Genomic DNA, 17905 nt, shown 5'->3' on the forward strand with positions numbered 1-17905 from the left:
GAAGAAGTCAATCAGGTTTAGGAGGCACCTTTTACAAACCCAAACTGAGTGGTGTCCAGAGTTTGGAGGTTACATATGTCTTTGTTTATAAGCTCTAAGATGATGCAGTCCATAGCCTTGCAGACCAGGCTCATCAGGCTAATGGGGCGGTAGTCCCCAGGGTCTGTGGTGGCACCCCCTTTGTGGAGAGGGATAACTGTCGTTGTGCACCATTCCATAAGCACAAAGCCTGAAGTGAGACTATGGTTGAACATGGTACTTAGGTGGGGTGCCAGTTCATTCTGTAGTTCATGCAGAATGCAGCCTGGGATGTTGCCCAGTCCCATGGATGCTGTGTTCTTGGCTTTGGAGAGTGCAGTCTTTACCTGTGCAGCCATGATTTCAGGGGCTTTGCCATCATCCAGTATGGGGATGGGCTCTTTGGGGGGTGAGGGGGGGGTGAAGTTAGCACTGAACCTGTCTGCCAGGATGTTGGCAATATCAGTTGGTTCGGTAAATGTAGTGCCATTGTGCTGTAGTTCAGAGCAGATCTGAGTGTTGCCATTGAGAGTCTTGACATAGCTGTAGAAGGCTTTGTGGTCATCTGTAGAATCCATGGTGATTTTATTTTTGTAACTAACTTTGGAGGATTTTATGAGGGATCTCAGCTTCTTGCTGATGCTGACCAGGGCATTCCTGCAGTCCTGGGATTTTACTCTTTTTGCAACAGTTTCTTCCTTCTGTTGTAGAGCTTGTTTATGGCAGGGGACCACCAGATTGGCTTCCTTTTTCTAGAGGATAGCATCTTGGTTCTGTTGGGGATGGCACGGGCCATGCACTCATGTATGTGCTTATACAGTGCATTTGTATATGATTCAGCATTCATGCCACTATTTTCCATCTGTGTGGGTGTAATGAAGTTTGCCACTTCTGACTAAAAAAGCACGAATTTGGCTTTGGAGAAGTTTTTTATAGTGGTTTCCTTAATGGGGAGGGGAGGCAGGATATGGATGTCTAGGGTGATTAGCTTATGGTCGGACCTGACCAGCAAGGAGTTGACCACTGGCATGGAGCATCTGTTACCCATATTGGTAATGACCATGTCCAGGATGTTGCTACCCCTGGTAAGAGGTATGGACAAGCTGGTCCAGGGCATCGGAATTGATGAATTCCAGAAAACGTTGGGGAAATGAGTTAGTACATTAGTAATTTTCCAGTTGATGGAGGGGTAGTTAAAATCTCCCAAAATTAGGGTATTGAGCTATACCTTGATAGTATCCAGTATATCAAGAAACATGGAGTGGGCATCCTGGGGCATGGCGGGGGATCTGTAACATGCTACTACCTGAATTGCAGTCTTGCCCAGTGTTAATTGTACTTGAATAATTTCGGCGGCATTATGTTGAGCAACTAGCCTGGAAGTGTGGATATCCTTTATGAATATGGACACACCTCCTCCTTTAGTATTTCGGTCCAGGTTAGGTGGCCAAAAGGTGTGGTAAGAATTTTAGCCCGGTAATGCAGGGGTGCTCTCTGGAGCCTTAAACCAGGTTTCTGTCACTGCACAGAAGTCAATGTTCTCCATCTTAAGGAGAGCCTTGAGTGTGTGCATTTTGAGGTTTAGAGTTCTAGCATTGAGTAGCATTGCCCTTAGATTTCACTTGTTTATGTCTACTATGTTGGTGCGTATGATGTTTGAGCCTTGCCTAAAAAGGCATTATAGGGATGGCAAGAGTCTTAGCCAGTATCCGGAATCCCAGCGATGACAGGTGTAGGGCATCTCTGGCAAAGCATCGTGGCCTGTAGATCATGTCATACCAGGCAGACAGATACTGGATCCCCTTTGAATGATACTAGAAGCTTAGCCAATTGTTGAAGTCAATCATTTTGTCCTTGTACTGTGGTATCATTCTGGGCAATGGCAGGATGCTACTCAGGGCTAGTGTCATACCTGCCTGGGCCACATGGTCAGAGAGCTCCTCCATGTCTCTTTTCATGTAGTCCAGGGAGGTACGTCTCAGGTCATTCACTCCCACATGGATAATGACAGAGTCATACTTGTACTTGTGGAGTGACTTGAGTGCATGCTTTATATAGTGGATCCTGGCACCTGACAAACAGTTGACAGTAACTTTCTCCTTGTTTAGCCTGGTGAGAGGGATGTCAGTTTACCTGACTATAGAGTTGCCAATGACTAGTGTGTTGGGTATGACAGTGATATGCCTCTGACATACCTCTCAACTGTTATGCTTGATCTGTTCCTCGAACAACGTCTGTTTTTGTGGGGTTGGTAGGATAATGTGAGGATTGCAGTCAGTAACTGTTGACATCCATTGGTGTTCCAGACATCATATCCTTCAGGAATGTTATGTTACAACAACATGTGTAAAATCAGCTACATTTTCAGTTTGTAACACCATTATGTGTGATATGTCCCTCTTTTCAGCCCCCTGTCCCACAAGTATGTCATGCGTTGTCCAGATATCTTGCACTACGAGGTGCAGAGGTATGGTATATCATTAATTACCAACTGCACTGTAGTTATCACGCCAGTGACCGGGCAGACTCCTGGCCATGGTATGCAGCGGTGGCCAGGATTATGGTTCCACACCCTGGTAATTCTGTGGAAATCTCTACATAGGACAGTTATGTCTGTCTGGTCATTGTGAACAGACTGCCAAGCTTGTGTAGCAGTGGTGAGTGTAGATGTTTGTTGGGCTGGGTAGGGAGAGTGACAGATGTGAGTGCCATACATCCTTTACCTATCTGACTCTGCATGCTGCTACGTTTTTCCTTCCTTTATATTTTTATATATGTATATCTATATTATGACTCTACTTTTTCACATATATGTTTCATCAGACATATACATATATATATATATATTTATATATATGTGTGTGTGTGTGTGTGTGTGTGTGTGTGTGCATGTGTGTATACAACACATGACTGGTTCCACAAAGCTTTCTCCCTAATGTTGTATGCCTCTATTGCATGATATGTTTGAAAAAGCGACATTGTTTTCTACAGTTCAGATGGTGTAGTTGTACATTCCTCTGACTATAGTGTTCAGGATTATGGGTTTGATGCTTGGGAATGTTGTTTTTTTTTCATTAATGTTAAATGACCAGAATGCATGATATGTTTGTTAAAGCACTGCAGCTTTTCACAGCTCACTTGGTGTAGTGGTGTTTTGCTGTGATTGTAGAGGACAGCATCCCAGGTTCGGGACTTGCCAGGACTGACTATTTTGTTGCTGGGCAGAACAAGGTCTGATGGATACAGAGTGATTAAGGCACGTTTAAGCATATTTTATTTATACATTTTTATTATAAAATAATATTTATATACACATTATAATTTTACGTTTACCTTCCATGAATCCCCCTATGTGCTTTCATTAAATTATATTTTTGTGTGACTATACTGTATGAGGCAGTTGTGTTTATAGGGGGTTTCACATCTTTTCTACACTGACATCTCACTTTTGGAACTGCTACTCTACCCTAATTGACAAAAAAACATTGCTACATAATTTAAGTTTACTAAAATAATTTTAACACTACTTTCACATAGGAAAGCAAGTCACCTGTTTTGGGATTCAAACCATGAACACCACCATGTAAAGTCACAGCTCTAACCACTACATTATCTCAGCTTAGAAGCTTCTCTTGTACATTTGCATTTAGCTCCTATGGGATGTTTAAGCTATGCTATTCTAAGCAGACAGCCATAAAGTGCACGCCCACTTAGCTACACTTAAACATTCCTTAGACTACTGGAAAAAAGTTATATATTATTATGATATTATTAGGTTATATGGGTGTGTATTGTGGTATTCTGACAATTACTTGGGACTGCAGTCATGAAATACTGGCATTGATATTTCTTTCAGGCTTCTATCCTTCAGGGACTCCTGCTAATACATATCCTGTTATCTGTCAACTTTCTAAGTGTGTGGGGTGATTTTTCAGGCGTGTCCCTAATGTAGTTTTATTCCCCCATCATTTGTGCCTTTGTTAACATGCACTGCTGTGAGGGAATGTTGCCATACATTTGCTTTCAGACTTCTACCCTTAAGTGCTTCATGCTGCTCCATGACCTGTTCTCTATCACCCTTCTATGTTTGTGGGGCTGTGCTTGTATTTTTTTCACTTTTGGGGGATTTATCCCCCATTATGTGTGCATTTGCACACATTTTGTGCTTTAGCAGGTTGCAAAAGTGTCATACGGCACTTTAGCAATGCAGGGGGTGTGTCACAGAACCTGTAACACACCTCCCTGGATTGCTTTCTTATTGATGTTTTTATTTCAGTGTCCGCGGACACTGAAATTATCATTTTTTCATTTCAGTGTCTGCAGACACTGAAATACTGACATAATACTAGAGCAAGGCTCTAATATTATGCCAGTTCAGCTTAGAAAGTGCCGTATGGCACTTTCTGAGTGCAGGGGGCATATTTAGTGTCTGTGCACTACTCGGACATGCCCCCCTGCACTCATTCATGGTTCGTGTCCGTGTATATTAAACAGCAGCACTCCTTCATGCATATGCAAGGTGTGCTGCTGTTCTAAACAGGCACAAACCACTCCGTGCAAGAATAGCCTTATTCTTCCACAGAGCTTCGTGAATCCAGCAGAGTGTGTTTGCTATTGGCCATATCTGTCAGGTGATAAAACATCTTTTGCTTTTCCATAATTCCTTGCCGAAAAACAATGTGTTGCTCTTGCCCATGCACACAAAGCAACATAGAAATGTGTTATATTAGGATGACAGTTATAGGTGAGATGCCATGTGCACCACCTTTTATCTTTTGAAAATGTTCAATATTCAAGACTAGCTGCTTTGTTCATCATATCTGACAGATTCAAAACAGCACCTGCATTTCAAATGAAGGATTACTTTGCTCATCCATGTATTGTAGTACTTCTAAATGAAACAACAAATACCAGCATCTGTAATATGTAACTGCCAAACAAAAGTTCAGCAAAAATAGCTCACAGGGAGAAGACAGACAGACTCCAGACCTGTGGAACAAAATAAATGGATAGTGTTTGCATTATGATTGCAATTAACAAGCATTTTTTCAAACAGAATTTTTTACCTTACCTATGGAACATAGAGGTTCTTTAGTTTGCTTGGCCTTTAAAACATATTTCAGAACAGACTACTGCAATGCCAGTAATTTCTGTAGCCCTGCTTCAAAGCATATAAGATTTACTTTTTGTTCCAAGAGCTATTTCAGAATTTCCTTGTATATGATTTCCAAGGTGATGCATCTAATGCAGAAAAAAAATTAAGGAAGATCAAATTTTTTGCATTTTTGACTGATGTCAACAAGTCATTTTTCACTTCATATTACTCAGGGTGACATTTTGGTATCATCTTCAAAAAAAAAAGAGCTTGAAACATGCATTAATATATGATATTTCTTTTAATAAGAGAAAGTACATCCAGAAATATTTCTAGTAAGCACATACTCTTGAGAGTCAGCTCTGTATACTAACAGCTACTACTTCATAAAACCATCCTTTTGTACCCAAGTTATCTGGGATGGCATGCTTTCAAGGGATAACCTTAATGAATAACTACAGTTCCACAGGATTATTTTATCTGCTGCCACCGAATGTTTTAGAACATGAAGACCACATTTACTCTATGGGTTGCCTTACTGAAGCTTGATGTTCATTATCCTTTATGGATGAGTAGTCCCAGTGTTCCTTCTCCCTTACTGCTCACTTCCTTTTCCCCTTCAACCTTATCACTGCTAGTTGTAACAAGAATCCCAAATACTAACACTCTTCTCAATCCTCCTTACCCTGATTCTTGCCATTTACTACCTTTATTTTTTTTTGTCCCTGGCCAAAATGTTCTCTGGAATCCCCTTTCATTTATTTAACCTCTTTAGGTTCCTCCATTCCTCTACTTTTACACACACACACACACACACACACACACACACACACACACACACACACACACACACACACACACACACACACACACACATACATGCATGGGCTGAATGTTTTGTCTAATTACAAGTTTATTTTGAATGTCATTTGTCACTGCTTATTCTTCTAGGAAAATGTAAGTCTGTTTTATATTCTGCCAATAAAATTACCTTTTTGAAAGAGCCTGGGTGTGCTTATTGACCAAACATATCACAAAACACACACAGGCACAGACACACACACACATGCACACATACATTATTGTTGCTGTTTATTTACTCAGTAGAAAAACAGAAGCACTTGGAGCCACGGGTCACAGAAACAGACTTTATTTAATCCAATAGCATAAAAATCCACCAAGAAATGCTGCACTACTTCTCCGCATTTTTCGTTAGCAATGTAACTTCATCAGCACACTAAAACATTCAAAATCTTGTTTTAAATAGTCTTGTGACATTGATTGACCAACCAATGCATGCATTTAATTAACTGAAATAATTTGAAATTAATTCAAATGAATATATGCATTCATACAATACTTCGTACATCTTCATATTAAGCAGAATTGCAGTTAGATCAATGGATCATTTTAACTAAAGCATCTTATTTGAATCCATGCTTTGAAAACAATGCAATAAAGGAAATGTTTTTAGTTAAAATAATCCATGAATATAACTGCAATTCTTGCTTAATTTGAAGATATACGAAGCGTTGTATAGATGCATATATTCATTTGAATTAATTTCAAATTATTTCAGTTAATTAAATGCATGCATTGGTTGGTCAATCAATGCCACAAGACTATGTAAACAAGATTTTGAATGTTTTTAGTGTGCTAATGAAGTTACATTGCTAACTAAAAATGCAGAGAAGTAGTTCAGTGTTTCTTGGTGGATTTTTGTGCTATTGGATTAAATAAAGTCTGTTCCTGTGACCCGTGGCTCCAAGTGCTTCTGTTTTTCTACTGTGGTTTAGTTCTTTCGAGGTACTTGCTCTTCCAGTCGTTTGTTTGGTCTAGTTTCGTTGTGGGAGGATGGAGCTTGAACGAGAGGAAGGACAAGACTTACTGGAAGCCAACAATGTGGTTAAGCTAGGGGAGGCAGTCGGCCAACTCACACAAGTTGTAATGTTACTTAACAGTAACATTTCCCAGCTGCTTCATAGCAGGAATTATGGTCCGTTATCAGGTAACCAGGAAGGAATGGCCAACCCAATAAGTGGTGATAACACAGAAGGAACTGAGAAACAAACCGATATTTCTGCGGCAGAGGGAAGAGAATTAAAACATGGTAGTTTTGAAGCTACCCCCACAATATTTCAAAGTCGTATGCCCGTACAACAAAATGAAACTGGTATATCTATGGAGAGAGATGTGAGACCGAAGGAAAGGCAAAAATTTACTGCAGAATTTAATGCAGGTAACCAAAACGCTATGCAATTAAATGACTTTGTATGGCAAGATTGGCTGAAAGAACTTGATTCTTTTAGCGAAAAAAGTTTACAGAGAAACGGACATGAAAAAGTTAATACATATAATGACAATGTTGCTTATTTACATGATTTGATGTTAAAATATAAAACAATGCATATTGTTAATGAGTAAGGAAATGTTTATTGTTGGGTATTGTGCCAAAAGGGCTACGGATATATAAATACCCAAATAACACCAAAGAAAGCAGTTTAACTGATTATAAGAAAGTATTTGATGAATGTGGTTTTGGAATCATGAGAATTATTATTAGGGATAATGAAACTGAAATGAGCCAGATGTATAAAAAAATAGAAGAAGTTAATAAAATAATTTTAAATTATTTGTTATTTACAGTTGAAAATGAAAAAGTTAAATATTACAACATTAAAAAGAAAGTGAATGACAAATGCTACATTAATTCTAGAAGGAAAGCCAAGAAAATAAAGAGGGATATTACTGAATATAAAGAAAAGAAATGCTACCCTAAAACGAAAATTAGGGGAAGCTATGAAGGTGACTATAGAGTATATAATTTTGATGGATGGGAGAGAAATGATAGAAATATACAAGAAGATCTAGAAATTCATAACCGTACCCATAACAGTAATAATAATAATAAATGGATGCTAGGAAGTATAATGATACACATGCTAAAGTACATTTTAATGATAATCTAAGTGGAAATGAACAAGAAATAAGGGAAAGGGAAAATCAAATATATGATTTAAATGACCCTTTGGATTTTCCCTTACCGAGACGGTCGGAGAGAATACGGAACAAACCTACAACAGAATACAACAGGTAATGAATGAATGTACTAGTAAGGACATAATCGAAGATACTAATAAGGATCTAGAAATAATTAATGAAAACGTATATAGATATCAGAATTTTAACATTTTTAACTATAGTTATATAGAAATCAATGAATGGCACTTTAGATTATTTATGAAAGGACTTAAATTTGTACCTACTATAAAAAGTGATATTAGTAAAAGCCTTATAGACTTAAAATTATTTATTAGAAAGAAAAAATTTGAAATAATATTTCAAAATAATGGCAGTGATAACCTAACTAATACTAATGACACTAAACTTCTCAAAAAGAAAAGTATAGCCAAAGCTATAATACACCCCCCAACTCAAAAACTTTGAGGGGGTAGTAGAAAGAGAGTTGAGGAAAGAGTTGGAAAAAACAAAGATGAGACCTAACTTATTGTGGCAAGAAAGACAATTACTGAATACATTAAGAGAAGATAAAAATATTAGAATTTCTAGGCATGATAAGGAAGGGGGAATCGTTATAATGAATTATATTACATACAATACTAAAATGGAAGAATTACTAAAAAATGAAGACAGATATGAAGAAGTATCTATAAACAAAATTAATATTGCTTATTCCAAAATAGATCTAGCCCTGAATGACCTTATGAGGGATAGGCTAATTAACAAGCAGGTGTTTGAATATATAGTTGTGGAGAAACCATTAATACCAGTTATTTTTGGTACTATGAAAGTACACAAAGATGTAAATAACCCACCCATTTGGCCTATAGTTTCAGCTAGTGGATCTAAAACATATCCAGTAGCTAAATTTGTAGATGAGAAAATTAAGGATGTAGGGATGGACAAAGAAGGATATCTTAAAGATTCATGGGATTTATTAAAAAGTGTAAATAATTAATTATATAATAATGATATTATTTTTCTTACAGTGGGTATAACATATTTATTCTCTGTTATCCCACATAAAATAGGAATGGAGTGGTTCCTAGAAGCTCTGTTAGATACTAATAAATTTAACTGGCAGGAACTAAGAATAATCATGGAAATTTTATAATTGGTATTGCTATATAATTTTGTAGTATTTGAAGGAGAATTCTTCAGACAGATTAAAGGAGTTGCTATGGGGGCCTGTTGTGCCCCCAGATTCACAAATATAGTATTAAATATATGGGAAAAGAAATATCTGGTAGGATCACCATATATCACATATTATATTTTTTATAAATGATACCTAGATGATCTGAGTTTTTTTCTGGCTTGTATCAGATGAAAAAATAGAAGAATTTATGAAATATATTAATAACACAACAGATTTTCTAAAATTTACCTATAAAACTAATAAAGATAAGTTAGATTATTTAGATATAAAAATATATAAAAATCAGCAAGAAAATAATTTTGAGTCTAAAATTTTTAGAAAGGAGACATTTTCTAATTCTTCTCTATATTATACTAGTTCCCATCCATATAAGCAAAAAAGGAACCTTGTTAAGGGACAATTTATTAGAGTATCAAGAATGACTACTATACAAAAAGAGTTTGAGGACTAATATAATAAATTAAAAGGAATGTTCCTAGAGAGAAAGTATCCTATTAAATTAATAAATGAAGTTATGGACAAGGTAAAAATAAGAAGGGGAAGAGATTTTAGTCTTCTGTTAGGAAAGGGATTTCAAATAAATATGCAAAACATTGATTAATATGGAAGAAAATGCTAAAATAGAAAACAATAAAGGGAAATATAATGGAGCCTATATTATGAATTATAACTATGAATCAGGCTTTATCAAACAGATAGTAAATAAAAATTGGAAAATGTTTTCAGAATTTTCAGACCTGAACACAATATTTAAACAACCTAGCACCTTTAGTTATAGGAGAGATAGAAATATTAAAAATGTGTTAGAAAATAGGTCTAGAGACAAGGAAATAAGTCATAGGAAAAAAGGCACCTTTAAATGTGGTAGGTGCAAACAATGTAAATATATATTAAATAAAGATAATTATTATCTTAAAGCTAGAATGAGGTTATTTAATAGCAAGTCCTACGCTAATTGTGATACTAAAGGGATAGTTTATCTAGCAGAATGTCGAACATGTAACTCTTTCTATGTGGATAAAACTAAAAGGGCATGTAAAAGACGAATATATGAGCATATATATGGTATAAGTAAAAAATATGTTAATAATGCCCTCTATAAACATACCATAGACTGTAATCAAGCTATGTTTTTGTTTTTTGTACTAGAAGTTATCCCACTAGATATTAGAGGAGGTGACTGGGAAAATAGAATTGTACTGGCAGCTAGTATTAGAAGCTAATAAAAAGCCAGGATTAAACAAACATGTTTCTATGGATCCTATATTAAAATTAAGAGCAGCTAGATTATGAATTAGATTATTTATTAATAATATATATATTAATATGTTTTTATGTTATTTTTATAACCATATAATAAATTCTAAAAATTAAATAAATGTTTTTAGAGACATTATATTATTGGAGATTTATTGATAGTATGAAGAAGTTCATATACTAGTATAGATATGAGGTCTTATTAACTAGAAGAATTGCATATTTATTGCATAAACATCATTTGATGGCACTACTTAGACATATTCATTTTATTGCTTTTTGTATCTGTATTTAGATCAATAAATTTTTTTAAGAAAGTATTTTGGAATTAGTAATTAATATATTAGTTTTAATAATTATACTTAGGTTAAATATTTCCTTCTCTGTATTGCTCTTATGGTTCCTAATGTAACTTAGAATAGTTCGATAATGACTTGATGTTTTATTATTATATTAAATTTTTTTTTTAATTTTTTAAAGTTTTTTTAATATATTTATGTAATTTAATAATAGGTATTAGAATATAAAATGCTTTTAAAGACAGTATATTGAGTAATAGTATGATGATTTTTTATATTTGTAAAGATAGGTGATTGTTTATGAAATGCATGTATTTTGTATACAACACCACTAGTGTCATCATAGTGTCCTTGTTATTTGGACCCAAATATATATGAAGTTATAGGGAAACTTCCTTTAATAAGTTAATCATTTGATGCTTATAATATATATATATATATATATATATATATATATATATATATATATATATATATATATATATAATAATGGTGGTTAAACATTTCCTTTATTGCATTGTTTTCAAATCATGGATTCAAATAAGATGCTTTAGTTAAAATGATCCATTAATCTAACTGCAATTCTTGCTTAATTTGAAGATGTACGAAGCGTTGAATAAATGCATATATTCATTTGAATTAATTTCAAATTATTTCAGTTAATTAAATGCATGCATTGGTTGGTCAATCAATGTCACAAGACTATTTAAAACAAGATTTTGAATGTTTTTAGTGTGCTGATGAAGTTACATTGCTAATGAAAAACACAGAGAAGTAGTTCAGCGTTTCTTGGTGGATTTTTGTGCTATTGGATTAAATAAAGTCTGTTCCTGTGACCTGTGGCTCCAAGTGCTTCTGTTTTTCTACTGTAGTTTAGTTCTTTCGAGGCACTTACTCTTCCAGTCGTTTGTTTATTTACTCACCCTAACAATGTATACTGATAAAAGAGAATGTTAAACAGATTAATCAGACAATGAGTGTCGATGGCACTGCTGTTTGCACTGTACTAACCATTCAGACAGTCCCATGGATTCATTAAGCTTAAAATTCCATGCAGGAACAGTGTAGCCATTCCGGCATGGAATATGGCCGCCGAGTGATCCAGCAAACAGCTGATCTGACATGCACGAGCACTGTAACACTGTTTCTGCACTGACACCACTGCCTAATGCTAATTACCTCATTTGCTGGTGAAAACCATGCAAATTATGTAAATTAGCGATTCAGCAAGCAGGCCGGTTTCCGTGCAGGAACAGTGTTAGTTGCAGAAATGTATTCAGCTACTAGCTGAATACATATCTACAAATAACAAAATGGAGGCAAAACAGCTCCAAAGAAAGAATGTATTCTACTTATTAGGCATGCCAATGACCAAATATATGGTCATTGGCATCGAAAATAGTTTAGTTCTTAAAAATTTAAGTTTTATTTTTTTTTTTGGCCGATCTCGGCCATTTAAGCATAGGGCAGCAGCGCGCAAACGGGATTGTGCTGAAAATAAAAAAATGTGAAAAAGCAATTTTCAGGGAAATCTGCATTTTTGCTATTATAGTCAATGGCATGCAGAATGAAAACAATACCAGGGAGCAGTGGTTGCTAAGGGAAAAGGCCCAGTGTGAATGCAGTAACTATGGAGTAAGGCAGTGGAGTATGCAAATGTGAATTTTACTGAATCACAAATTTCTTCTAAGTGTCAGACTGCACCTAACCGTGTAGGTGCTCTAACACGGCCGTGTAAGCAGGAGCAATAGATGACATCAAAAGGGGATGTGTCATGCTTGCTGTAAGCACATTGGAATTCTGCGGCCCATGTTTGCCCTTAGCTAAACACAGCTAAGGAAGGAGGTGTGTCTGAGGCTGCCTAGCAGTGTTTGCATTGTCTAAACAGGTGTGCACGGTGCGCACTGGGTCTTAAAAAAAAAAAAAAAAAACAGGAAATAGAACTGTTTACATTTGAGCAGCGGGTATGCACAGTGAGCATCAGGGTTTAAAAGGGGTGGAAATGGGAAAGGGGAAAAAAAGAAAAGGGGAAACAGCAGAAGGAAGGCAACCAAGGACAACTACCAGAGCTGGCAGGTGGAATGTATTAGAATCAGCCAATTACACAGCCAGTAACCCAACAGACTACTATAAACTATGCAAACACCTTTCAGTCTGTTTTTTTTCACAAACCCTACACCACTGATGTACACATTTGGGGGAATTTTAAACTGACAAAACCAATGAAAAATGTTAGGGACTGCTGTCGCTTTGCTCCATCAGTATGTGCTAGAGGCTGAGGGTGGTGAGGAAGATAATGCTGACAACCATCCCAGACCGAGGAGGAGGAGAAGAGTGCACAGACCCAGGGTAACCTACCAGGGACTACATGAGCTGGAGATAGTAGAGCGCTACAGGGTGGACAAGGTCATTCTGCAGCAAATCATTGAGCTGTGCCGACCTCGCCTCAGACCCAGAGCCAACAGAGGGGAACCCATCCCAGTGGATGCCAAGGTATGTGTGGCCTTAGGAATACTAGCTACAGGTACCTTCCAAAGACCAACTGGGGATATTATGGGGGGCTCACAGGCATCAGCATTCAGGGTACTCCACCAGTTTCTGGATGCCATGCTACCACATTCCGGTGACCATATAGACTTTCTCCGCACCCCTGAGGAGTTGACCAGCAATATGCATCTTTTCCACCATATAGCAGAATACCCTGAGATACTGGGTGCTATATACTGCACACATATCCACATCAAAGCACCACCCAGTGAGCAGGGTAGGGCCTACATAAACCACAAGGGCTTCCATTCCATCAACTGCCAGGTCATGTGCGATGCCCGGGACATAATCATGAATGTGTGTGATGACAGCCCTGGAAGCTATCACAACTCCCACATCTGGCATTCCTCACAGCTGTATCAAGGATTTGCAGGGGGGACATCCCATATCGCCATCTGGTGGGGGATGCTGGATATGCACTGGAGCGGTGGCTGATGACACCCATCAGAAATGCACACCCACCTACACAAGAATGCCATAATGAGGCACATGCAGAAATCCGGGTCATTATAGAGGGTGTGTTTGGGATGCTGAAGTCATGGTTCCATTGCCTTGACATATCCAGTGGAACCTTGCAGTACTCTCCAGCCACATGCTACACAATATGATCCTTGCACACCAGCTGCAGCAGGAACAGCATGGGGAAGGGCGGCCACACAGCCCCCCACCATTGCCAAGGTCACCACAGACACAGAGGGACATGGAGGAGGAACCTCCTTAGCCTGCCTATATAGGCAGACAGAGGCGTGCACAGTATGCCCATGCATTGGCAAAGAGACTACGCATAGCACACACACACTGACACTTTAAGAACCCAGGGACTGATACCACTCTTTGACTCACACACAAAGTAAAAGGGATGCTAAACATGACATTACCTAAGCCGTATGTATAGGCAGTGTACTGTGTGCATCCGACATAGTCAGCCATCAAGCACCATCCTCACAACTGCCTCAGGCACAAGGTAAGTCAGTTGGCATAACAATGAATGAATGAATGAATGAATGAATGAATGAATGAATGAATGAATGAATGAATGAATGAATGAATGAGTAGTATGGTCTGATAGTATATCTATGGTATTGATGCAAGCATGCAAGGGAATTGGGTGGCTGAATGGGATAGCAGCAGACAACTGACAGCTATGTGGGACAGCAGGAAATACATGACAAATACTGGCATCACCATACTAGGCAGTAGTACTCAAGGTGACAACTCCCACAGCAGTACATGTGGAGTGGGAGGCCAACTAACTGGGTGGCCATAGGTCAAACACATGGATGAGAAGCTTAAGCACTTTCATCAATCCAGGTTGACTTCAACAGAACAGCTAAAACAGGTTATGCCAAAACAAAGAAAAGTTTTGGGGGGGTTAATAACATAAATTGTGAAGATGGTACTTAATCTTGTAGGTGGTGCTCCCAATGTGGTTATATTTTACAGGTGCCATATGTTAAGTTGCATAACAGAACATAAGTCACAGTATGTTTTAAAAAGGAAATTGTTTTACCAACAAAATTGTATATCTTGCATTGTGTAACACATGTATTAGTTTTTATGTTGGCAAAACAGAAAGACCACTCAAGTCTAGGATCTATGAGCACCTGTATGATATAAAGAATAAAAAGGAGAAAAATGCCTTATATAGGCATAGTATGGTTTGTCAGAATTTTGTAGGGTTTAAGTTTGGCATTTTGGATATGGTGAATATTGATCCGAGAGGTGGGGATTGGAAAAATATTTTATGTAAAAAGGAATTATTGTGGCAGCTAAGGTTAGCTCCAAATTTACCAGCTGGACTGAATAATTCTGTATCCATAATGCCTGCCTTGAAGGAGAAGGCAGGAAAATTATGAGCATAAATGCAATGCTTTTAAATAAAATTTTATGTTTGTTAACTATAGAGCGTTTTAAAATTTTAAAATATTAACTTGTAGCTGGATGCAGACTTTTATTTAGTCAGTCATTTAGGATGCAAAGTGAAAGATGTTTTTAAGAACTGGCTGATGTAATTTCAAATGTATTTGGTAGTTATTGGTTCAAAATTGGCCAATGATCATAGATTTTAACTTATTTAAATGCTTTTTGAGCTGTTTTATTTGTTCTGATGAAGTTAACCTGGATTGATGAAAGCACTTAACCTTCTCAATAAAGTTGTGTGGAGTTCAGAGACCCGAGTGGTGCATTTTTTGGTTATTAGTTGACTTTTTTGCACCATTACACCACTTTTTGGTTTCACACACATGGATGTCAATGAGGGTTCCCATACCCACCCCCAGCCTCATCCAGCAGGACAGGTATATATGACTATAAATAAATGTCTGGCAAAGGCCCACAAATGCTGGCAATGGTGAACACCCCCCCCCCCCCCACAAACCTACACAGACATAGTACAGCAGGTCTGGCAGTTGCAGAATGATTCTGAAGGGTAAGAAGTCTGAAGCTGAATGCATGCCATTACAATCTAACCTGGGTTCTCTACTGATATGCCTCCATCCTGAAAGATAGGGCACAATACAATACTAAATGGAAGTGAACAGTAAGTGAAATACCAGCACAGTCAGTGCAAATGTGTAAAGTCATAAGGTGTACCCCCCACATAGAAATGCAGTAACAGTGGAGCACACATTGCCAGGCCTGTCCCAATCAACATGATTATTTGCTGCATGTCCACAATATGCAGGGTCAATGTGCTAAGTATGTGTGTGGTTAATATTGTCAGGAAGTGGTCAGTATGTGCCCCTGGATGCTGTGTCTCAGTGGCCTAGGCACAGTACTGTGGTTGACAGGGCCATGTCCAAAGAACTGCAGTGCCAACTAATCTGCTTGTCAGCTACACCCTACATTAGCAGTTGTACACACTGTCCAGATGTCAATATCAGTCATGGGTGGAAAGCTGGATAGGTCATGAAAAGGAGGCCATACATAGAAAAAGTACACAGGTGGAAGTACCCTACACAGTGCCTATCATATCTCTCAACTGCACATAAATTTGGAATAATGTATAGAGGCTAGCTTCACATTTGTTGTCCCTCTACCATGAAACACTGGCTGTCTGGACAATTAGTGGCAGACCACAAAAGCAGAGCTACAAAATAATGACAGACTGCTGATGTCCGCACACGATGGGATAAGGAAAGGGTCACAATTATACCTGTGAGGTAGGTGCCATAAGCAGCCATATCACACATGCACTCAGGTCACCCCTCACCCCAACAGCCACAGGTATCACACTGGTCTGATACTTGCTATTGGGAATGAGTTCAGAATGGCTCCACTGAGTATGGGAAGACACACATGATGCAGTGTGCTGAATTGGTGTCCCATGCAGGCGTGTCCCTAGCTGTAAGCAGCACACTGACAACACCCAGACTGATGGATCAATATGAACAGGAAGGATTGCCAGTAACACCTGACCCACTTACCACTGTCACCCCAGGGGGATCCACTGGCTTGCAGCCTGAGAACATATGAGTGACAGAATGCACTACCCTGCTACAAATGGCCTGAATCAGTCTCACGTGGTCTACACACCTCTGGCAAAGGCCCATGCCTCACCCATACTGCCATTGTATGGAATCTCATGGGGTCCTTACTAACAACCTAACACAGTAAACAGAAAACAAATGAAAGGCCATGCTGCCAAATGCCAGTAGCATCCCTCTCAATGTCCTAGAGCAAGAACTGTGGCAAAGCCATACATATTGCTGGGATAAAGGCCCAGCTATAGGGATACTTCTGAGATATTGCTGTCATAATGTTAGAAAGAGTATAGAATAACAGAGGGGGTATAGAAGCATGGATGTCATGGAGGGTGTGAAGTCTGAAACTCTAATGTCTGGTCATAATTTCTCCTGACTGCAAACCCCTGGGTGAATAGCAACAAAACTGCTTGTAAACCACAGTGCGAAGGGAAACCAACCAGCTATATTTGGCATGGCTTTGGATAACCTGGGAGAATCTGTACAGTTGAGAGGTATGCCCACACTAGGATATGAACTGTTTGGTAAGATGAGAAATGCACAACAAGGAGATCCCCAGCCAGCATACCACAAAGGTGCTGGACCATTTACACAGCTCCATCAGTCAATTGGCTGTAGCCACCACCCCCCCCCCCACAATGGCTGGATTGTGCCAGAATGTCTAGCCTTTGTCTCAGGAATATTGGTCTGTCCATCATCCCTCTTATATTTCCATGGTACGTAACTGTGATCAACCAATGATATCTGTCAGTAGTCGATGACACAATACATTATAGTGTCACACATTGCATATGTCAGGAAATCTCTGCTAAAACCAGCCATGTTACACAAGCAACACAGACAGTAGAACCATAGTTACAGTACCCCCCCTATGTTTGGCCCATTGTGTCCCCATATTGGCAACCTATCTACAGATATCCTGCAGAAACAGGTTACAAGGTATAGCTGCAGCACACAACATCCTGGACTGGAGTACAACTCCCCCTGGAATGAATTTCCACACTCAATATAGAAGGTCATACTGGGC

The sequence above is a fragment of the Protopterus annectens genome, chromosome 3.part1 (genome assembly GCF_019279795.1).
Source record: "Protopterus annectens isolate FY-2018-M chromosome 3.part1, PAN1.0, whole genome shotgun sequence".
NCBI classification, from domain to species: Eukaryota; Metazoa; Chordata; order Ceratodontiformes; family Protopteridae; genus Protopterus; species Protopterus annectens.